We start from the raw sequence: 7,873 nt of genomic DNA on the forward strand, positions 1-7,873 counted from the left end.
CATTAGGGAAGTAAATAGGAAGGGGCTCTATGTGACAGCCTGTGAGCTGATCCCACACGATGAGAGATGGTCCAAAAAGCATTTTTGATGGGTGTCTGGACTTCCAAGAAAAGTGTTGGAGTGATACTGTAGCCATGAGGGCCTATAACAGCAATTCTCATCCAGGTTGTATCAGGAGGTGCAAAACTACCCTGCCTCTCACACACTCCTAATCACTACCAGTAGCCTAGTGCACTAGGGCACCTCGTTCTTTGCAACAGAAGAATTGCTCTGTTATTTTTCTGTAGTCAAAAGATGGAAAAATGCCAGCTCTTAGTTTTGATGCAAGGGCTGCCTTACGTGTATGGAGGGGTGCCCGGAGGCTGAAAGGCTTGAGACCCACTGGTCTATCAGGTGCAAATCTGCCCTGCCTCTCACCACCATTCTAGTCATCACCGCTAGGTGGCCTGATAGAGCCATGACAGAGCTCTGGAAATGCAGGTGGATTTGTCTGTTTGCCATCTGAACTGAAAGAGAAAAGAAAAGTAAATTAATACATGAAGGCAAGTCAAGTGGGAGCATTTTCAGTTTTATCTGAGAGAGAAGAAATAGAATAAAATAGTCATTTCAGGCCTCATAATGCTTTGAGATGTCAACCCAGAACTTCATTTTCATAGATTTCATAGACGTTAGGGCTGGAAGGGACCTCGGAAGATCATCAAGTCCATGTCCCTGCCCCAGGGGCAGGAAGTCAGCTGGGGTCATAGGATCCCAGCAAGATAAGCATCCAAATTTCTCTTGAAGGTGTTCAATGTAGGTGCATGAACCACCTCCGGTGGCAGGCTGTTCCAGACAGTGAAGAAATTCTTCCTTATGTCCAGCCTGAAAGGGTCTTGTAGTAGTTTATAACCATTCGACCTCATCATCCCTTGGGGTGCTCTGGTGTACAGACGTTCCCCCAGATACTGGTGGTCACCCCTGAGAAACTTATAGGTGGCCACCAGATCGCCCCTAATCCTGCGCTTTTCCAGGCTAAAGAGCCCCAGGGCTCTCAGCCTGTCATGGTAAGGTCTGTTTTCCTGACCTCTGATCATGTGCATCTGATCATGTGCATGACCTGTGATCATGGCTCTCCTCTGCACTCTCTCAAGCTTCTCCACATCCTTTTTGAATTGAGGAGCCTAAAACTGGATGCAGTACTCCAGCTGCGGCCTCGCCAAGGTTGAGTACAACGGGAGAATGACGTCCTGGGATTTGCTTGAGAAGCATCTATGGATGCAAGCCAGCATTTTGAGACAATTTTTTTATTTTTTGTGACAAATATAATTTGTGTAAAAAAGCTGGCCCAACTGTAATGGTTCCAAGGGGAACCATGATAACTGGGTCGATCCTGCTTCCATGAAGTCAATGGGAACTCTGGCATTGATGCAGACTGAGGTAGGGGCAGCTGTTGATCTGAAGTGGCTGTGATGTGCCCTTTGCCTCATGCTCAGTTAAGTCACAGATCCCATCCCTTCATCTGGGGTTGGGACTGATTCTGGCAGTGGTGCTCAGTTCCCTGGATCAGAGTGTTATCTGGCCCCATGAGCTGGACAAGTCATGCAGAGCTGGTCTGTGGGGTGGATCCAGAGCACGGAGCTGTCATCTCGCCCATGCGGTTAGAAATTTGCCAGCACCAGTGTTAACTGGTGCAGGTCCCAGGCCCATGGCAGCCACTGCTGCTCCTGCCACCAAATTTCTGGCCCCATGAGCAGCCCCATAGGCCAAGATGACATAGCTACATACTCCATGGCCTGGAGGACATGGCTCTGCAGCCTGGATCTGGCCCATGGGCTGTATCTTTGGCACCCCTGCCCTAGTTAATAGTTAAGAGACCATTGTGGTCATGCAGGACCCTTCCATCTGCTTCTCTTGTCTTCACTCCTGTGTCACTTGAACCAGCTCTGGTACCAGTCTGCACGGGATTAAATCAGCCTTGCTTTTTTCTCTCAAACATTGTGTATCTCCCCGTTGGGCCTACTGTTGTAAGGGACGGGGAGAGGGGCAGGCAGCAGGAACATCCCCTCAAAGCTGTGCTGTGGCAAAGGTCTGTCCATGGCTAACCAAGGTCTGGGCTGGAAGTGTCCAAGGAAATGACATGTCTCACAGAGGGAAGCAAGCAGGAGGGTTAGAGAAAGAAAGGTTATGTTGCCAAAAGGGACTCTGCTGCTTCTTCATTGCAGCTGCAAGGCCTTCATTTGTGTTAGCAGTAAGGTCTTGTATGCTGGGGACTCCCACAAGTTCCAGGAGACAAGGGCAGGTTGCTTGATTTCCCCTCCATTTGCCCTCCCCAGTCAGTGAAGTGGAGCTGGGAATCCCATGTGCACGATCCCATCAGCTCCGCTCTGCCCCACACACGCGTGCAAAACACCTGCTCCCACCCCAACCCTTCCAGTGCAGCCTATAAAATATATGAGTGGCTATAAACTTAGAACAAAGGGCAGATTCCCATGTACTCCACCCTCTTCAGGGTGAAGGGGAACTGGTTGGCTCAACATCTCACATAATATCTCATTTCTTGGGTCAGTCATTTGGGGAGAAGACCTTTTGTACAGGGCACTGGCTATAAAAGTGCAATGTGCTAAGCCATTGTGCCAGTTATATTTCTCAAACTCCTAACTCAGATGAACAATCGAAATCAGCTCTCCTGCTTAGTGTTATTTCCCTGCCACTTTTGGACTTTGTAGGCTAGAAGTAGCCAGGCAGGATGGCCTAGGGCAGGGGTATGTGCACCCCTGGGGGTACTTGGAAAAGGGCTAGGGGATACACGCAGGCAGATGGGGACAGACTGCTGCCATGCATCACCCCGTGCTGCCGCCTCCCAGCAGCTCCCCTCTGCGGACCATACTGGCACCACTCAGCTGACCGGATGCTGGGGGGAGCTCACACGTGGCCGCCACTGCCTCCATCTACCACCCTGTGCCACCACTGCCACCAGGTGCAAGCTCCTCCTGACTCTGTGTAGGTGCTAATCCTAATAGTGTTAATAGTGACCAGAATCTGCAGCACCTTTAAAAAGGCTCTTAGGATACCTCAGAATGCCCTAGGACCCGTTTGGGAATTGCTGGTCTATGGGTTTGATTGCTAATTTGGTACTTCTGCAAGCCAGATACTGTCCTTGCTTTGCTATGTACTTCCTTCTCTGATTATGACCAAGTCAGGGCAAAATTTTTAAAGTTATTTTGGGAATTAGGTATGTAGATACCTTTAAACATCTAGTCCTTAGTCCTTTGGCACCCTGCTGGTAAAATGGAAGTAACACCACTTTACACAGTGGGGCAATGATAGTGTAATCCAGGATAGAAAAGTTAGGGTGTTTTTTCATTTTTGTATTTCTTTACTGCTGCCCCCATTCCCAGAGATGTAGGAAGCATTCTTAATGAAGGGTTTGACATATACTCATCTTTGGACAGAGAACAAACCTGGGAACTTTAAAACAGGAAGGTCAACATCAGGGTAAGGCATGAAAAAAGTGCCCTAGAATGAGAATACCTAGGACAGAGTGTGAAGAATTCTCTCTGTGATTTAGCTACGTGGGTGATTTTGGACAGACGGCATATAATTAAGTGGGACAGAATTAGTCAGGACACGAGAGTTAATACTACTTGTCACTTACTGAATCCACTATAGGCTTTTTAAGAACTACAGATCTTCCCTCTGGTACCTGCAGTATCCATTCAGCAGTCTCTCCTCTCATTCATCACCAGTTCTAAGGGGAGAGCACCCTGATGAACTGCCTGCACGCAGCTCCATACAGCACTGAGGGTTTTCCTTGAAGAGCTCCCATGCAGCTCAGCCTATAAAGCACTGCAGCTTCCCCAGGTCACAGAGGGAGGTGCTATTGCTTGGGGCTGCATGCCACCACCTGCCTCTGTTCCGGACACCTTGGGACAAACATCAGGCATGTAGGCCACTTGTCAGAAGCAGGTAACAAACTGTGCCCAGGAGTATAATTGGATGAAAGGTCAAGTATTTTGGCCTGGTACCAGAACACCGCCTTATAAACACACAGAGTGACTATAGAGCTCATTCGGGCCGCGTATGGGGCAGTAGACGAGGAGCAGCTGTGAAGTGGAGACCTTTAAACGTACATGAAACAAACAAGACAAGTGATCAGTAACTGAGTATCCCGAAACTGAAAGTTGCAGAGTGTTAATGTGCCATGTTGTCTCCGAAGCTTGCCATTTCAAGCAGACCTACCCCAAAGGACTGGTTCAAGCCCTGTCTATCCACTTCAGCCCAGCCACTAACTCTCCCATAAAGAAACACACACACATTGAGACTTGTACATTTCAGCTTTACGAGAAGCAAAAGGATCGTCGCCTTGGTGAAAAGTGGTTTGATTATGTATATTTGAGCAGCATGCTTTTGGGCTAGGGACAGACATTCAAAAAGCCAGAGCCTGAATTGATTCAATCTTTGCAGGTTAGCCTAACCTGCCTAGGTTGAACCGATTTGCAACAGTACAGACATTCCTTGTGGCCTGAGGAAATATAGGCACATGCCTGCAGTTGCTCAGGCCAGGCGCCGGGGGGTGCTAGAGCGTGCTCTCTGCTGCAGGGGAGCTGTGCTGGGGGGGCGTGGGCAGCCTTGACAGTAACCTGGAGTGAATTGGTCAGAGAGGGGTTTAATTTCCCTGTCCCTATCCCCCTGGCAGGGACCCGAGCCGGGTTTGCCGGGTGCTCCCCCCTTGCTGCTGCAGCATGGCCCCTGAGGCAGAGGGGGCAGGGAGGGGGTTATTCCCTTCTCTACCTCCACTGCCCCAGGAGGATTGCAGCTGGGTCTGGCCGTCCTGACTGCCACCACTCGCTTCCTATTTGGGGCAAGTGGCAGAATAAGCCCTGTCTACCACACTCTGGAGGCACTATTGGCAGCTGGGGGGGGTCGGTGGTGAGCGCCATCCAGGGGGTGGTGACCATCCACAGGGGCTGCCAGCAGTGTTGGCGGCAGCCAGCGGTGACCATGGACCACCTGCAGATGCCACCAGTGGTGTCAGTGGCAGGGTGGCGAGTGGCAACCACTCGCAGGCGCCAGCAACAGTGTCAGTGGCGCCTTTTTGCAGGGGGTGCATGTGCACCCGCATGCACCCCCTATGCATTGCCCCTGAAGCCGCCGCTGCCAAGTGGTCCACACCAGCTTTCCTTGCCCTGCAGTGCATCCCTCCCACCTGCTGGGAAGAGGCTCGTACTTAGGGAAACCATGACGGGGGCTGCTGTCCCAGACATGGTCATTCCCCCCTCACTGCTCCAGTGGCCAGTTTGGGGTGGGGCTAAACAACGCTGGCAGGGCCCTTTAGGCAGGGGGCAGGGAGTGGGGTTATTCCCCCCTATGCCCCCAGGCACTACAGCGGGGTCTGCCCTCCTGCTTGCCACCACATAAGCCTCCTCAACTGGATGCCGGAAGGAGGGGGACAGGAGGGGGGTTATTCTGCTGCTTGCCCCAGCACAGAGTGAGCGGTGGCAGAGGTGTGCAGATCCTGCTGTGATTCCCCGGGGCAGAGGGGGTGAAGGGGGAATAATCCCACTCCCTGCCCCCTCTGCCTCAGGGGCCATGCCAGCCTGCCGCTGCAGCAGTGAGGGGGGGAGTGCCTGGTAGACCCGGCTTGGGTCTCTGCCGATGGGACAGGGAGGGGGGAATTAAACCCCTCTCTGGCCAGACCCCTGCCCCTGCCCGTTCCTGCTTGGCTGGGGAGCAGAGGGCTGGGGCCAGCCCTGCCCAGCTGGAGCAGAGCCCAGCTCAGCAAGCATGCTGGGATGCTGGGGGACTCTGGTTTAAGTTAAACCAGGAAGGGGTCTGGAACAGACATTGCATAAACCAGTTTGAGCTCAATCAGTTAAGTCTGATACTACATTCAACCAGATTTATCTCGACCTGGTTTCGGCCACTTTGAAACTGGTTTACGTGCACTGAATGTCTGTTCTGTTACAGGTTTCAACCAGTTTCTGATTACCTAAACCGGTTTATGTGTAATGTCTGTCCTTAGCCTTGGAGAAAGGAGACAGTAGTCTTGAGTTCTGTCTCCATCTGTCATTGACCTTGGAGACAGATTTATGCCTGCATACCTGTACAGGGCTGGCCAGCCCTACCCTGCAGTACCTGCAGCCGCAGGGGGCCCCACAGCCAAGGGGCCCCTGTGACTGTGAACACTGCAAATCAGTGCTGTAGCAAGGGGCGGGCGGGGGGGCAGTTGCCACAACTCCGCATTGCCACTGCCACCGGTTTCACGTCTGGACGCTAGCCACTCCCCTCCCGCCCCTCCGCACCACCACCGCCAGCTTCTTTTTGTCAGGGGGCCCCAAAAAATTGTGGGCCGGCCCTGTATCTGTACAACAAGGGTAATGACACTGTTACCTTTTTGACCTGAAGGCAAGGGTGGTTTTACTTGCCTTGTGCTAGCCTTGATTTCTGCCAGCACTTCTATTATATGGATCCTTGATTTCTGCCAGCAATTAACTAAAACCCAGGGTCCTGTGGGTTAAAAAGAAACCGATGCTGGAATCAGTCATCCAGTGCAATCCTGCTTATTTAAAAAGAAAGTACACAAAGTTCTGTTTTATGAAATACGGGAGAAATCAAACAGGAGAAGACCATTTCTTTGCCCATAAATTGTAATTTTTTTTTCCAAGCAGTATTTCATCCCTAAACTCACATCCTCTCATGTTCTCTAAGTTATGCTGCAAGCGTGTTCCTGGAAACATATTCTCTGTTTGATTTTCTGGTGGTTCTCTGGCTTCTCTTTTACACAGAGATGCAATGATACCAGCCCCCTGTCTCTGTGTTTATCAGATCCCTGGTTTGGAAAACCTCACCTGGCTGGTAAATATGGGCATGGCCAGACATTGCCCAGGGTTGTGGTCAAGTCTTTGAATGGTAGTTTTCCAGTATTTGAGCTATCACTCCAACACTACTGAACAATTTTTCCCTTGTTTAGCCTTCAAGGGGTGGTGTGATTGCCTGGCTCCCAGTATAAAAACACGTAACCACCTAATTAGTGACTGTGAATCTTAATTATTGACTGGTAAGTTCTCTGAGGTCCTCTGATGGGACACATGGACTAAGAACAAAGCATTTGTATCCAAACTGTTCAGACAATGATTTCCCCCTGCCCACAAAGCATTTTTTCCCCCCACAAATGACTTTTTTTTTTCATCTGGAGAGCAGGTGGAAATTGGAGACAACCTTTTTCAACAGCAGAAGAATGAAGCAGAGCTCCACAACCAGCTTAGTTATTAAATGAGATTAAAGGAACTGGTATAAGCTTATAGAGGGGCTAGGATGATCCAAAGAGGGGTGCTGGCTCTCCAGTCAGGGGGTGTGATGTGTGGAGTTATTTCTGTGGTTCCCCAGGTTGCAGAGCAGAATGAAGGGTGTTTAATATTCCCCATGCTTCTGGGCTTTTCTGGTTGCCTTATGGGGCTAGGAAGGAATATTTTCCCCTCCTGTTGCTACAGGTATCTGGGTTACTTTTTGCCTTCCTCAGAAGCATTAGGTGTTGGCTACAGCCAAGGCTGGATTGTGCCAATGCATCTGCTGGAAGCAAGAAACCCCAGAAATTCTTGGTTACAGGTTCTTGCCCCTTTGCTCAAGGTGAGGCTATTCACCACATTTGGCATCAGGAAGGAATTTTACCCTGTGGTCAAATTGACATGGGCTATGGACAGTTTGGCTTCCTCTGTAATGGGGGATATGGTCCTCTTCCTTTCATCTCTTGAGTATATTTTAACCATCGCTTCCTGGCTTTCCAATAGCAGGACATTGACAGTGCTCTTGTCCCCCTGCATTATGTGGGGAAGGTTAGGGTGTTCTTGAGAGATAATTAACCCTGTTAATCTGAAGGCAGGCAGAAGGCAGGGCA

The sequence above is a fragment of the Alligator mississippiensis genome, chromosome 14 (assembly GCF_030867095.1).
Source record: "Alligator mississippiensis isolate rAllMis1 chromosome 14, rAllMis1, whole genome shotgun sequence".
NCBI classification, from domain to species: Eukaryota; Metazoa; Chordata; order Crocodylia; family Alligatoridae; genus Alligator; species Alligator mississippiensis.